Below are 15095 nucleotides of genomic sequence, written 5' to 3' on the forward strand. Positions count from 1 at the left end.
CCAGCCCTGACCCGGGGGAATAGGCGGCCGCCCACCCACAGGGCGGGGGGCACAGCTGAAAGGGGTTGTGGGGGAGGGCGGCCCCTGGCTGGGGTCAAAGGGCGAGCGCCCCGCGCGTGCGCAGTCCTTGGCGGCGGCGGGGCTGGTGGTGGGGGGCGGGGAGGCGAAGGAGGCCAGGCGAGGAGAGGAGGGGGGCTGGAAGGGCTCCACCTTGGTGGGTCCAGCCGTGGAGGCGCATCTTGTGTGAGTGTGAGTGAGTGAGTGAGTGAGTGTGAGTGTGTGTGTGTGGGTGCGTGTGTGGTGTCTGTGTGTCTGTGTGTCTGTGTGTGTAGAGAGACAGCCCCCCACCCCGGCCCGCCCCTCCCTGCCCGCCCCGCCCCGCCCGTCACCCCCGCCCCCCGTCCCTCGGAGCCCGCCGGACCCGGCCGGCAAACTCAACAGGCCCGGCCCCCGCGGGGCCTGGGGCGGGAGGAGGCGGCGGGGAAGCGCAGAGAGGCTCGGCTTCTTGAGCGGGGCAGGGGCGCCCTCCGCCGTCCACGGCCACACCACCCCGAACGCGCCCGATCTCGTCTGATCTCGGAAGCTAAGCAGGGTCGGGCCTGGGAATACCGGGTGCCGTAGGCTTCTTCTTTTTTTTTTTTGGCCTCTTGTTCCGTCCCCTTTCTGGGAGCGCCGCGGAGGCCCGGGCTGGGGGTCACCCCCACCCTCAGCGCCCGCCGCGGTGCCTGGCGCCCCAGCCCGCACCGTGGGGCCTCCTCTTGTCCCGAGCCGCGACGCCGCCGCCACGGGGCAGCATGCGTGGCATCTGGACAACTGTCAGGTCTCAGACCAAAAGTCTGCTTTGTGGGAACCGACACGCTGGAGGAAACCTTGAGAGTCTGAGAGGGGAGGGAGTTGCAGAAGAAGGCCAGGATGTCATTTTGAGGGAGTATGTGACCAGAACTCGTCCCGTTGCTTTTGGGGTTCTATGGGCTACACGTAGGAATCTTTGGTGGTGGCACCTGATGTTGGGGGATCCGGAGTCACACCCAGACCTGCTCCACAGGCCTCCTTTTACTTTTCTCTTCGGATTCATTATTTTTTTTTTTTTTTTGAGACAGAGTCTCGCTTTGTTGCCCAGGCTAGAGTGAGTGCCGTGGCGTCAGCCTAGCTCACAGCAACCTCAAACTCCTGGGCTCAAGTGATCCTTCTGCCTCAGCCTCCCAGGTAGCTGGGACTACAGGCATGCACCACCATGCCCGGCTAATTTTTTTATATATGTATCAGTTGGCCAATTAATTTCTTTCTATTTATAGTAGAGACGGGGTCTCGCTCTTGCTCAGGCTGGTTTTGAACTCCTGACCTTGAGCAATCCGCCCGCCTCGGCCTCCCAAGAGCTAGGATTACAGGCGTGAGCCACAGCGCCCGGCCTGGATTCATTATTTTTAAAAAGTGTCTCTTATCTCTATTAGTGCATTTTCTTTTCTCTCTCTCTTCAAGCAGATGATGGCAGTCCAAGTATTAAGGTGACATGTGTTGCCCGTGCCCCCCTGTGTTCTTATTCATTTACCTCTCATGTGGTTCCAGCGTATTGTGGGGGCACCAAAGTTAAGGTCGGGTACATCGCCCTCTCCCCGCCTCCCCCCTCGGGTCAGAGCTTCAAGTGCGCCCATCCCCCAGTGGGTGCGCACCCACCCCATTCCTAATGGATGTGTATGCCCATCCCCTCCCCACGCCCACCCGACACCCACCCGATGAAGGTGATTCCTCTGTGTCCACTTAGGTGTCCATCGGTTCGTACCAATTTGCCGGTGAGCGCGAGCACGTGGTGCTCGTGTGTCCATTCTTGGGATACTTGGCTTACTGGAACGGGTTCCAGCTCTGGCCAGGAGAACCACGAGAGGTGCCCTCTCACCGCTGTTCCTCACAGCCGAATAGCACTCCGTGGTGTCCACGCGCCACATTTTATTTACGCACTCGTGGGTCGATGGGCACTCGGGTCGCTTCCAGGTCTTTGCGATTGTGACTTGTGCCCTGACTCTAACCCTAACCCTTACCCAGCCCGTCTCCTCCTCGGCCCCTGCCTGACTGACTCCTTCCCGCCCGGCCTGTCACCTGTCACCGTCCTCGGCCCCTGCCTGACGGGGCTCCTCCGTCGCCTGGGCCTTCCAAGGGCTTGGTGTGGACGCTGGTTCCAGGACGCCCTCCCAGGAACCCGGTAGCAGGGCGGCCGCAGCGTCTGGCGCAACCCAACCGTCCGCCTGCCGCCCTCGCTAAGCGGCCTGCGGGGGACGTGCTCCCGCTGTGCCGCGGGGGCCCAGCCTGGTGTCTTCTCTGAGGCCCCGCAAGGGGAGAGCCGCGGAGGTGGGGACCGCCTCCTCATGGGGACGTACACCCAGCTCTCCACGTCGGATTCCGGGGCTCTCTGTCCTGCCCGAAGGCCCAGCTGGCCTGCGGGTCCTTAGAGTGGCAAAAACATCCGAAAACTGAGATTGAGGGTCCGGTGGGTGTCTGCACTTTTGTGCTGGGCACCCCAGGGAGGCCCGGGGGCTGGCTGGACAACGCGGTCTGCTGGGCGGGGGGGGGTTTGGAGGAGCAACTGATGCCCTTTGCACTTTGGGTAGCAAGTGTCTGAGGTGTCTCTGATCCCTGCACCATGTCGGGGGGGAGGGGGGCAGGAGGAGGAGGAGGAGGAGGAGGAGGAGGAAGAGGAGGAGGAAGGGGGGGGCCGTGACCTGCAGTCGTGTTCCCGGGGTGGCACGGCATGTGGCTTCTTCCACGGGATGCTTGGCCTGGGCTCCCTGCACCTGGGCCTTTGGAGGACTGGCCCTGTGCTTGCCAACACTTCCTGCAGGGACCCAGAGCTGGGAGGTTGCATCTCTCAGCCCTGGGTCGGGCAGAGTCCCAGCGGGCCAGGCCCACAACCTCTCTCAGCACGGGTCCCCCAGAAGGCTCCTTTGGGACCAGGATTCTCTTGCGGGTGACTCTTTAAGGTCTGGCCCCTGGATGGAGGGGCACCAGGACTAGAGGTGCAGGAAGGGGAAGGGGGTGGCCATGCGAGGGGCACTTTCAGGCCAAGTCCCAGCTTCAGCCTGATCCTCCTGGGAGCCCCGGGGTGGACATCACACCTCCTGGTTGTCCCGCTCTGAGACAAGGAGCCGGGCTTCGCATTCCCACAGCAGCCAGTCGTGGGCTGAGGACACCTGGGGCGTTGGGAACTCCCTGGCTTCTCCTTGGTTTAACATCTGGAGCTGCTTGGGAATTGTGCCGCCACACACACCCGAGTGCAGGTGTCTTCTGCACAGACTGCGGGCCTCGCTCTTCTGAACGCCGCTAGCTCGCCACCCACCCACGGGAGAACCTGGTCAGGGTACTTTCTCTCAGGGGCAGACTCTGATCCGGGCGGGCTACCGGTGTCTCTGTTTGCTCCTTTCTTTCTTCCATTTCGGGAAAGGCTTCCTTACTGGGTGTGGAAATCTCCTATGCCTTTCCTCGCCTATTCTGTCAGCTTTCAAATTCTCTTTCAGGCCGGGCGCGGTGGCTCAAGCCTGTAATCCTAGCTCTCTGGGAGGCCGAGGCGGGCGGATTGCTCGAGGTCATGAGTTCAAAACCAGCCTGAGCAAGAGCCAGACCCGGTCTCTACTGTAAATAGAAAGAAATTAATTGGCCAACTAATATATATAGGAAAATGAGCCAGGCATGGTGGCGCATGCCTGTAGTCCCAGCTACTTGGGAGGCTGAGGCAGAAGGATTGCTTGAGCCCAGGAGTTTGAGGTTGCTGTGAGCTAGGCTAACGCCACGGCACTCACTCTAGCCTAGGCAACAAAGCGAGACTCTGTCTCAAAAAAAAAAAAAAAAAAAAAATTCTCTTTCAGTTGCCACCCTCACAGATGGATTAGGAAACTCTTTCCGGTGCACTCATTAGTGAAATGACCTCAATGAAGCTGGAATCCAATATCTAATCGCCGATTTTTGGCGAGTCCACACGCCAGGGTGGTTGGGGTCCAATGCAGCCCCGGCCAGGCCCAGGCCCCTTGGACTGGGCCACAGGAGGACACAGAGGAGGGTCCCGGCCCCCACGGTAGCGGTGCGGGCAGTTCCCCAAGGGCTTGGGCGTTTTCCAGAGGTAGGAGATGGAGGGGACTGATTTCTTCAGCGCCCCACAGACCAAGCCACCCCACCCCACCCATGGGACACATCCCGAGAGAGAGACACGCCCCATACACTGGCTCCCCTCCCCCATGCGCTGTGCCCCAGCCCTGACCCGGGGGAATAGGCGGCCGCCCACCCACAGGGCGGGGGGCACAGCTGAAAGGGGTTGTGGGGGAGGGCGGCCCCTGGCTGGGGTCAAAGGGCGAGCGCCCCGCGCGTGCGCAGTCCTTGGCGGCGGCGGCGGCGGCGGCGGCGGCGCTGGGGGTGGGGGGCGGGGAGGCGAAGGAGGCCAGGCGAGGAGAGGAGGGGGGCTGGAAGGGCTCCACCTTGGCGGGTCCAGCCGTGGAGGCGCATCTTGTGTGAGTGTGAGTGAGTGAGTGAGTGAGTGTGAGTGTGTGTGTGTGGGTGCGTGTGTGGTGTCTGTGTGTCTGTGTGTCTGTGTGTGTAGAGAGACAGCCCCCCACCCCGGCCCGCCCCTCCCTGCCCGCCCCGCCCCGCCCGTCACCCCCGCCCCCCGTCCCTCGGAGCCCGCCGGACCCGGCCGGCAAACTCAACAGGCCCGGCCCCCGCGGGGCCTGGGGCGGGAGGAGGCGGCGGGGAAGCGCAGAGAGGCTCGGCTTCTTGAGCGGGGCAGGGGCGCCCTCCGCCGTCCACGGCCACACCACCCCGAACGCGCCCGATCTCGTCTGATCTCGGAAGCTAAGCAGGGTCGGGCCTGGGAATACCGGGTGCCGTAGGCTTCTTCTTTTTTTTTTTTGGCCTCTTGTTCCGTCCCCTTTCTGGGAGCGCCGCGGAGGCCCGGGCTGGGGGTCACCCCCACCCTCAGCGCCCGCCGCGGTGCCTGGCGCCCCAGCCCGCACCGTGGGGCCTCCTCTTGTCCCGAGCCGCGACGCCGCCGCCACGGGGCAGCATGCGTGGCATCTGGACAACTGTCAGGTCTCAGACCAAAAGTCTGCTTTGTGGGAACCGACACGCTGGAGGAAACCTTGAGAGTCTGAGAGGGGAGGGAGTTGCAGAAGAAGGCCAGGATGTCATTTTGAGGGAGTATGTGACCAGAACTCGTCCCGTTGCTTTTGGGGTTCTATGGGCTACACGTAGGAATCTTTGGTGGTGGCACCTGATGTTGGGGGATCCGGAGTCACACCCAGACCTGCTCCACAGGCCTCCTTTTACTTTTCTCTTCGGATTCATTATTTTTTTTTTTTTTTTGAGACAGAGTCTCGCTTTGTTGCCCAGGCTAGAGTGAGTGCCGTGGCGTCAGCCTAGCTCACAGCAACCTCAAACTCCTGGGCTCAAGTGATCCTTCTGCCTCAGCCTCCCAGGTAGCTGGGACTACAGGCATGCACCACCATGCCCGGCTAATTTTTTTATATATGTATCAGTTGGCCAATTAATTTCTTTCTATTTATAGTAGAGACGGGGTCTCGCTCTTGCTCAGGCTGGTTTTGAACTCCTGACCTTGAGCAATCCGCCCGCCTCGGCCTCCCAAGAGCTAGGATTACAGGCGTGAGCCACAGCGCCCGGCCTGGATTCATTATTTTTAAAAAGTGTCTCTTATCTCTATTAGTGCATTTTCTTTTCTCTCTCTCTTCAAGCAGATGATGGCAGTCCAAGTATTAAGGTGACATGTGTTGCCCGTGCCCCCCTGTGTTCTTATTCATTTACCTCTCATGTGGTTCCAGCGTATTGTGGGGGCACCAAAGTTAAGGTCGGGTACATCGCCCTCTCCCCGCCTCCCCCCTCGGGTCAGAGCTTCAAGTGCGCCCATCCCCCAGTGGGTGCGCACCCACCCCATTCCTAATGGATGTGTATGCCCATCCCCTCCCCACGCCCACCCGACACCCACCCGATGAAGGTGATTCCTCTGTGTCCACTTAGGTGTCCATCGGTTCGTACCAATTTGCCGGTGAGCGCGAGCACGTGGTGCTCGTGTGTCCATTCTTGGGATACTTGGCTTACTGGAACGGGTTCCAGCTCTGGCCAGGAGAACCACGAGAGGTGCCCTCTCACCGCTGTTCCTCACAGCCGAATAGCACTCCGTGGTGTCCACGCGCCACATTTTATTTACGCACTCGTGGGTCGATGGGCACTCGGGTCGCTTCCAGGTCTTTGCGATTGTGACTTGTGCCCTGACTCTAACCCTAACCCTTACCCAGCCCGTCTCCTCCTCGGCCCCTGCCTGACTGACTCCTTCCCGCCCGGCCTGTCACCTGTCACCGTCCTCGGCCCCTGCCTGACGGGGCTCCTCCGTCGCCTGGGCCTTCCAAGGGCTTGGTGTGGACGCTGGTTCCAGGACGCCCTCCCAGGAACCCGGTAGCAGGGCGGCCGCAGCGTCTGGCGCAACCCAACCGTCCGCCTGCCGCCCTCGCTAAGCGGCCTGCGGGGGACGTGCTCCCGCTGTGCCGCGGGGGCCCAGCCTGGTGTCTTCTCTGAGGCCCCGCAAGGGGAGAGCCGCGGAGGTGGGGACCGCCTCCTCATGGGGACGTACACCCAGCTCTCCACGTCGGATTCCGGGGCTCTCTGTCCTGCCCGAAGGCCCAGCTGGCCTGCGGGTCCTTAGAGTGGCAAAAACATCCGAAAACTGAGATTGAGGGTCCGGTGGGTGTCTGCACTTTTGTGCTGGGCACCCCAGGGAGGCCCGGGGGCTGGCTGGACAACGCGGTCTGCTGGGCGGGGGGGGGGGGGTTTGGAGGAGCAACTGATGCCCTTTGCACTTTGGGTAGCAAGTGTCTGAGGTGTCTCTGATCCCTGCACCATGTCGGGGGGGAGGGGGGCAGGAGGAGGAGGAGGAGGAGGAGGAGGAGGAAGAGGAGGAGGAAGGGGGGGGCCGTGACCTGCAGTCGTGTTCCCGGGGTGGCACGGCATGTGGCTTCTTCCACGGGATGCTTGGCCTGGGCTCCCTGCACCTGGGCCTTTGGAGGACTGGCCCTGTGCTTGCCAACACTTCCTGCAGGGACCCAGAGCTGGGAGGTTGCATCTCTCAGCCCTGGGTCGGGCAGAGTCCCAGCGGGCCAGGCCCACAACCTCTCTCAGCACGGGTCCCCCAGAAGGCTCCTTTGGGACCAGGATTCTCTTGCGGGTGACTCTTTAAGGTCTGGCCCCTGGATGGAGGGGCACCAGGACTAGAGGTGCAGGAAGGGGAAGGGGGTGGCCATGCGAGGGGACACTTTCAGGCCAAGTCCCAGCTTCAGCCTGATCCTCCTGGGAGCCCCGGGGTGGACATCACACCTCCTGGTTGTCCCGCTCTGAGACAAGGAGCCGGGCTTCGCATTCCCACAGCAGCCAGTCGTGGGCTGAGGACACCTGGGGCGTTGGGAACTCCCTGGCTTCTCCTTGGTTTAACATCTGGAGCTGCTTGGGAATTGTGCCACCACACACACCCGAGTGCAGGTGTCTTCTGCACAGACTGCGGGCCTCGCTCTTCTGAACGCCGCTAGCTCGCCACCCACCCACGGGAGAACCTGGTCAGGGTACTTTCTCTCAGGGGCAGACTCTGATCCGGGCGGGCTACCGGTGTCTCTGTTTGCTCCTTTCTTTCTTCCATTTCGGGAAAGGCTTCCTTACTGGGTGTGGAAATCTCCTATGCCTTTCCTCGCCTATTCTGTCAGCTTTCAAATTCTCTTTCAGGCCGGGCGCGGTGGCTCAAGCCTGTAATCCTAGCTCTCTGGGAGGCCGAGGCGGGCGGATTGCTCGAGGTCATGAGTTCAAAACCAGCCTGAGCAAGAGCCAGACCCGGTCTCTACTGTAAATAGAAAGAAATTAATTGGCCAACTAATATATATAGGAAAATGAGCCAGGCATGGTGGCGCATGCCTGTAGTCCCAGCTACTTGGGAGGCTGAGGCAGAAGGATTGCTTGAGCCCAGGAGTTTGAGGTTGCTGTGAGCTAGGCTAACGCCACGGCACTCACTCTAGCCTAGGCAACAAAGCGAGACTCTGTCTCAAAAAAAAAAAAAAAAAAAAATTCTCTTTCAGTTGCCACCCTCACAGATGGATTAGGAAACTCTTTCCGGTGCACTCATTAGTGAAATGACCTCAATGAAGCTGGAATCCAATATCTAATCGCCGATTTTTGGCGAGTCCACACGCCAGGGTGGTTGGGGTCCAATGCAGCCCCGGCCAGGCCCAGGCCCCTTGGACTGGGCCACAGGAGGACACAGAGGAGGGTCCCGGCCCCCACGGTAGCGGTGCGGGCAGTTCCCCAAGGGCTTGGGCGTTTTCCAGAGGTAGGAGATGGAGGGGACTGATTTCTTCAGCGCCCCACAGACCAAGCCACCCCACCCCACCCATGGGACACATCCCGAGAGAGAGACACGCCCCATACACTGGCTCCCCTCCCCCATGCGCTGTGCCCCAGCCCTGACCCGGGGGAATAGGCGGCCGCCCACCCACAGGGCGGGGGGCACAGCTGAAAGGGGTTGTGGGGGAGGGCGGCCCCTGGCTGGGGTCAAAGGGCGAGCGCCCCGCGCGTGCGCAGTCCTTGGCGGCGTCGGCGGCGGCGGCGGCGGCGGCGGCGGCGCTGGGGGTGGGGGGCGGGGAGGCGAAGGAGGCCAGGCGAGGAGAGGAGGGGGGCTGGAAGGGCTCCACCTTGGCGGGTCCAGCCGTGGAGGCGCATCTTGTGTGAGTGTGAGTGAGTGAGTGAGTGAGTGTGAGTGTGTGTGTGTGGGTGCGTGTGTGGTGTCTGTGTGTCTGTGTGTCTGTGTGTGTAGAGAGACAGCCCCCCACCCCGGCCCGCCCCTCCCTGCCCGCCCCGCCCCGCCCGTCACCCCCGCCCCCCGTCCCTCGGAGCCCGCCGGACCCGGCCGGCAAACTCAACAGGCCCGGCCCCCGCGGGGCCTGGGGCGGGAGGAGGCGGCGGGGAAGCGCAGAGAGGCTCGGCTTCTTGAGCGGGGCAGGGGCGCCCTCCGCCGTCCACGGCCACACCACCCCGAACGCGCCCGATCTCGTCTGATCTCGGAAGCTAAGCAGGGTCGGGCCTGGGAATACCGGGTGCCGTAGGCTTCTTCTTTTTTTTTTTTGGCCTCTTGTTCCGTCCCCTTTCTGGGAGCGCCGCGGAGGCCCGGGCTGGGGGTCACCCCCACCCTCAGCGCCCGCCGCGGTGCCTGGCGCCCCAGCCCGCACCGTGGGGCCTCCTCTTGTCCCGAGCCGCGACGCCGCCGCCACGGGGCAGCATGCGTGGCATCTGGACAACTGTCAGGTCTCAGACCAAAAGTCTGCTTTGTGGGAACCGACACGCTGGAGGAAACCTTGAGAGTCTGAGAGGGGAGGGAGTTGCAGAAGAAGGCCAGGATGTCATTTTGAGGGAGTATGTGACCAGAACTCGTCCCGTTGCTTTTGGGGTTCTATGGGCTACACGTAGGAATCTTTGGTGGTGGCACCTGATGTTGGGGGATCCGGAGTCACACCCAGACCTGCTCCACAGGCCTCCTTTTACTTTTCTCTTCGGATTCATTATTTTTTTTTTTTTTTTGAGACAGAGTCTCGCTTTGTTGCCCAGGCTAGAGTGAGTGCCGTGGCGTCAGCCTAGCTCACAGCAACCTCAAACTCCTGGGCTCAAGTGATCCTTCTGCCTCAGCCTCCCAGGTAGCTGGGACTACAGGCATGCACCACCATGCCCGGCTAATTTTTTTATATATGTATCAGTTGGCCAATTAATTTCTTTCTATTTATAGTAGAGACGGGGTCTCGCTCTTGCTCAGGCTGGTTTTGAACTCCTGACCTTGAGCAATCCGCCCGCCTCGGCCTCCCAAGAGCTAGGATTACAGGCGTGAGCCACAGCGCCCGGCCTGGATTCATTATTTTTAAAAAGTGTCTCTTATCTCTATTAGTGCATTTTCTTTTCTCTCTCTCTTCAAGCAGATGATGGCAGTCCAAGTATTAAGGTGACATGTGTTGCCCGTGCCCCCCTGTGTTCTTATTCATTTACCTCTCATGTGGTTCCAGCGTATTGTGGGGGCACCAAAGTTAAGGTCGGGTACATCGCCCTCTCCCCGCCTCCCCCCTCGGGTCAGAGCTTCAAGTGCGCCCATCCCCCAGTGGGTGCGCACCCACCCCATTCCTAATGGATGTGTATGCCCATCCCCTCCCCACGCCCACCCGACACCCACCCGATGAAGGTGATTCCTCTGTGTCCACTTAGGTGTCCATCGGTTCGTACCAATTTGCCGGTGAGCGCGAGCACGTGGTGCTCGTGTGTCCATTCTTGGGATACTTGGCTTACTGGAACGGGTTCCAGCTCTGGCCAGGAGAACCACGAGAGGTGCCCTCTCACCGCTGTTCCTCACAGCCGAATAGCACTCCGTGGTGTCCACGCGCCACATTTTATTTACGCACTCGTGGGTCGATGGGCACTCGGGTCGCTTCCAGGTCTTTGCGATTGTGACTTGTGCCCTGACTCTAACCCTAACCCTTACCCAGCCCGTCTCCTCCTCGGCCCCTGCCTGACTGACTCCTTCCCGCCCGGCCTGTCACCTGTCACCGTCCTCGGCCCCTGCCTGACGGGGCTCCTCCGTCGCCTGGGCCTTCCAAGGGCTTGGTGTGGACGCTGGTTCCAGGACGCCCTCCCAGGAACCCGGTAGCAGGGCGGCCGCAGCGTCTGGCGCAACCCAACCGTCCGCCTGCCGCCCTCGCTAAGCGGCCTGCGGGGGACGTGCTCCCGCTGTGCCGCGGGGGCCCAGCCTGGTGTCTTCTCTGAGGCCCCGCAAGGGGAGAGCCGCGGAGGTGGGGACCGCCTCCTCATGGGGACGTACACCCAGCTCTCCACGTCGGATTCCGGGGCTCTCTGTCCTGCCCGAAGGCCCAGCTGGCCTGCGGGTCCTTAGAGTGGCAAAAACATCCGAAAACTGAGATTGAGGGTCCGGTGGGTGTCTGCACTTTTGTGCTGGGCACCCCAGGGAGGCCCGGGGGCTGGCTGGACAACGCGGTCTGCTGGGCGGGGGGGGGGGGTTTGGAGGAGCAACTGATGCCCTTTGCACTTTGGGTAGCAAGTGTCTGAGGTGTCTCTGATCCCTGCACCATGTCGGGGGGGAGGGGGGCAGGAGGAGGAGGAGGAGGAGGAGGAGGAGGAAGAGGAGGAGGAAGGGGGGGGCCGTGACCTGCAGTCGTGTTCCCGGGGTGGCACGGCATGTGGCTTCTTCCACGGGATGCTTGGCCTGGGCTCCCTGCACCTGGGCCTTTGGAGGACTGGCCCTGTGCTTGCCAACACTTCCTGCAGGGACCCAGAGCTGGGAGGTTGCATCTCTCAGCCCTGGGTCGGGCAGAGTCCCAGCGGGCCAGGCCCACAACCTCTCTCAGCACGGGTCCCCCAGAAGGCTCCTTTGGGACCAGGATTCTCTTGCGGGTGACTCTTTAAGGTCTGGCCCCTGGATGGAGGGGCACCAGGACTAGAGGTGCAGGAAGGGGAAGGGGGTGGCCATGCGAGGGGACACTTTCAGGCCAAGTCCCAGCTTCAGCCTGATCCTCCTGGGAGCCCCGGGGTGGACATCACACCTCCTGGTTGTCCCGCTCTGAGACAAGGAGCCGGGCTTCGCATTCCCACAGCAGCCAGTCGTGGGCTGAGGACACCTGGGGCGTTGGGAACTCCCTGGCTTCTCCTTGGTTTAACATCTGGAGCTGCTTGGGAATTGTGCCACCACACACACCCGAGTGCAGGTGTCTTCTGCACAGACTGCGGGCCTCGCTCTTCTGAACGCCGCTAGCTCGCCACCCACCCACGGGAGAACCTGGTCAGGGTACTTTCTCTCAGGGGCAGACTCTGATCCGGGCGGGCTACCGGTGTCTCTGTTTGCTCCTTTCTTTCTTCCATTTCGGGAAAGGCTTCCTTACTGGGTGTGGAAATCTCCTATGCCTTTCCTCGCCTATTCTGTCAGCTTTCAAATTCTCTTTCAGGCCGGGCGCGGTGGCTCAAGCCTGTAATCCTAGCTCTCTGGGAGGCCGAGGCGGGCGGATTGCTCGAGGTCATGAGTTCAAAACCAGCCTGAGCAAGAGCCAGACCCGGTCTCTACTGTAAATAGAAAGAAATTAATTGGCCAACTAATATATATAGGAAAATGAGCCAGGCATGGTGGCGCATGCCTGTAGTCCCAGCTACTTGGGAGGCTGAGGCAGAAGGATTGCTTGAGCCCAGGAGTTTGAGGTTGCTGTGAGCTAGGCTAACGCCACGGCACTCACTCTAGCCTAGGCAACAAAGCGAGACTCTGTCTCAAAAAAAAAAAAAAAAAAAAAATTCTCTTTCAGTTGCCACCCTCACAGATGGATTAGGAAACTCTTTCCGGTGCACTCATTAGTGAAATGACCTCAATGAAGCTGGAATCCAATATCTAATCGCCGATTTTTGGCGAGTCCACACGCCAGGGTGGTTGGGGTCCAATGCAGCCCCGGCCAGGCCCAGGCCCCTTGGACTGGGCCACAGGAGGACACAGAGGAGGGTCCCGGCCCCCACGGTAGCGGTGCGGGCAGTTCCCCAAGGGCTTGGGCGTTTTCCAGAGGTAGGAGATGGAGGGGACTGATTTCTTCAGCGCCCCACAGACCAAGCCACCCCACCCCACCCATGGGACACATCCCGAGAGAGAGACACGCCCCATACACTGGCTCCCCTCCCCCATGCGCTGTGCCCCAGCCCTGACCCGGGGGAATAGGCGGCCGCCCACCCACAGGGCGGGGGGCACAGCTGAAAGGGGTTGTGGGGGAGGGCGGCCCCTGGCTGGGGTCAAAGGGCGAGCGCCCCGCGCGTGCGCAGTCCTTGGCGGCGGCGGCGGCGGCGGCGGCGCTGGGGGTGGGGGGCGGGGAGGCGAAGGAGGCCAGGCGAGGAGAGGAGGGGGGCTGGAAGGGCTCCACCTTGGCGGGTCCAGCCGTGGAGGCGCATCTTGTGTGAGTGTGAGTGAGTGAGTGAGTGAGTGTGAGTGTGTGTGTGTGGGTGCGTGTGTGGTGTCTGTGTGTCTGTGTGTCTGTGTGTGTAGAGAGACAGCCCCCCACCCCGGCCCGCCCCTCCCTGCCCGCCCCGCCCCGCCCGTCACCCCCGCCCCCCGTCCCTCGGAGCCCGCCGGACCCGGCCGGCAAACTCAACAGGCCCGGCCCCCGCGGGGCCTGGGGCGGGAGGAGGCGGCGGGGAAGCGCAGAGAGGCTCGGCTTCTTGAGCGGGGCAGGGGCGCCCTCCGCCGTCCACGGCCACACCACCCCGAACGCGCCCGATCTCGTCTGATCTCGGAAGCTAAGCAGGGTCGGGCCTGGGAATACCGGGTGCCGTAGGCTTCTTCTTTTTTTTTTTTTGGCCTCTTGTTCCGTCCCCTTTCTGGGAGCGCCGCGGAGGCCCGGGCTGGGGGTCACCCCCACCCTCAGCGCCCGCCGCGGTGCCTGGCGCCCCAGCCCGCACCGTGGGGCCTCCTCTTGTCCCGAGCCGCGACGCCGCCGCCACGGGGCAGCATGCGTGGCATCTGGACAACTGTCAGGTCTCAGACCAAAAGTCTGCTTTGTGGGAACCGACACGCTGGAGGAAACCTTGAGAGTCTGAGAGGGGAGGGAGTTGCAGAAGAAGGCCAGGATGTCATTTTGAGGGAGTATGTGACCAGAACTCGTCCCGTTGCTTTTGGGGTTCTATGGGCTACACGTAGGAATCTTTGGTGGTGGCACCTGATGTTGGGGGATCCGGAGTCACACCCAGACCTGCTCCACAGGCCTCCTTTTACTTTTCTCTTCGGATTCATTATTTTTTTTTTTTTTTTGAGACAGAGTCTCGCTTTGTTGCCCAGGCTAGAGTGAGTGCCGTGGCGTCAGCCTAGCTCACAGCAACCTCAAACTCCTGGGCTCAAGTGATCCTTCTGCCTCAGCCTCCCAGGTAGCTGGGACTACAGGCATGCACCACCATGCCCGGCTAATTTTTTTATATATGTATCAGTTGGCCAATTAATTTCTTTCTATTTATAGTAGAGACGGGGTCTCGCTCTTGCTCAGGCTGGTTTTGAACTCCTGACCTTGAGCAATCCGCCCGCCTCGGCCTCCCAAGAGCTAGGATTACAGGCGTGAGCCACAGCGCCCGGCCTGGATTCATTATTTTTAAAAAGTGTCTCTTATCTCTATTAGTGCATTTTCTTTTCTCTCTCTCTTCAAGCAGATGATGGCAGTCCAAGTATTAAGGTGACATGTGTTGCCCGTGCCCCCCTGTGTTCTTATTCATTTACCTCTCATGTGGTTCCAGCGTATTGTGGGGGCACCAAAGTTAAGGTCGGGTACATCGCCCTCTCCCCGCCTCCCCCCTCGGGTCAGAGCTTCAAGTGCGCCCATCCCCCAGTGGGTGCGCACCCACCCCATTCCTAATGGATGTGTATGCCCATCCCCTCCCCACGCCCACCCGACACCCACCCGATGAAGGTGATTCCTCTGTGTCCACTTAGGTGTCCATCGGTTCGTACCAATTTGCCGGTGAGCGCGAGCACGTGGTGCTCGTGTGTCCATTCTTGGGATACTTGGCTTACTGGAACGGGTTCCAGCTCTGGCCAGGAGAACCACGAGAGGTGCCCTCTCACCGCTGTTCCTCACAGCCGAATAGCACTCCGTGGTGTCCACGCGCCACATTTTATTTACGCACTCGTGGGTCGATGGGCACTCGGGTCGCTTCCAGGTCTTTGCGATTGTGACTTGTGCCCTGACTCTAACCCTAACCCTTACCCAGCCCGTCTCCTCCTCGGCCCCTGCCTGACTGACTCCTTCCCGCCCGGCCTGTCACCTGTCACCGTCCTCGGCCCCTGCCTGACGGGGCTCCTCCGTCGCCTGGGCCTTCCAAGGGCTTGGTGTGGACGCTGGTTCCAGGACGCCCTCCCAGGAACCCGGTAGCAGGGCGGCCGCAGCGTCTGGCGCAACCCAACCGTCCGCCTGCCGCCCTCGCTAAGCGGCCTGCGGGGGACGTGCTCCCGCTGTGCCGCGGGGGCCCAGCCTGGTGTCTTCTCTGAGGCCCCGCAAGGGGAGAGCCGC

Source organism: Microcebus murinus, chromosome 7 (assembly GCF_040939455.1).
Source record: "Microcebus murinus isolate Inina chromosome 7, M.murinus_Inina_mat1.0, whole genome shotgun sequence".
In the NCBI taxonomy this organism is placed as follows: domain Eukaryota; kingdom Metazoa; phylum Chordata; class Mammalia; order Primates; family Cheirogaleidae; genus Microcebus; species Microcebus murinus.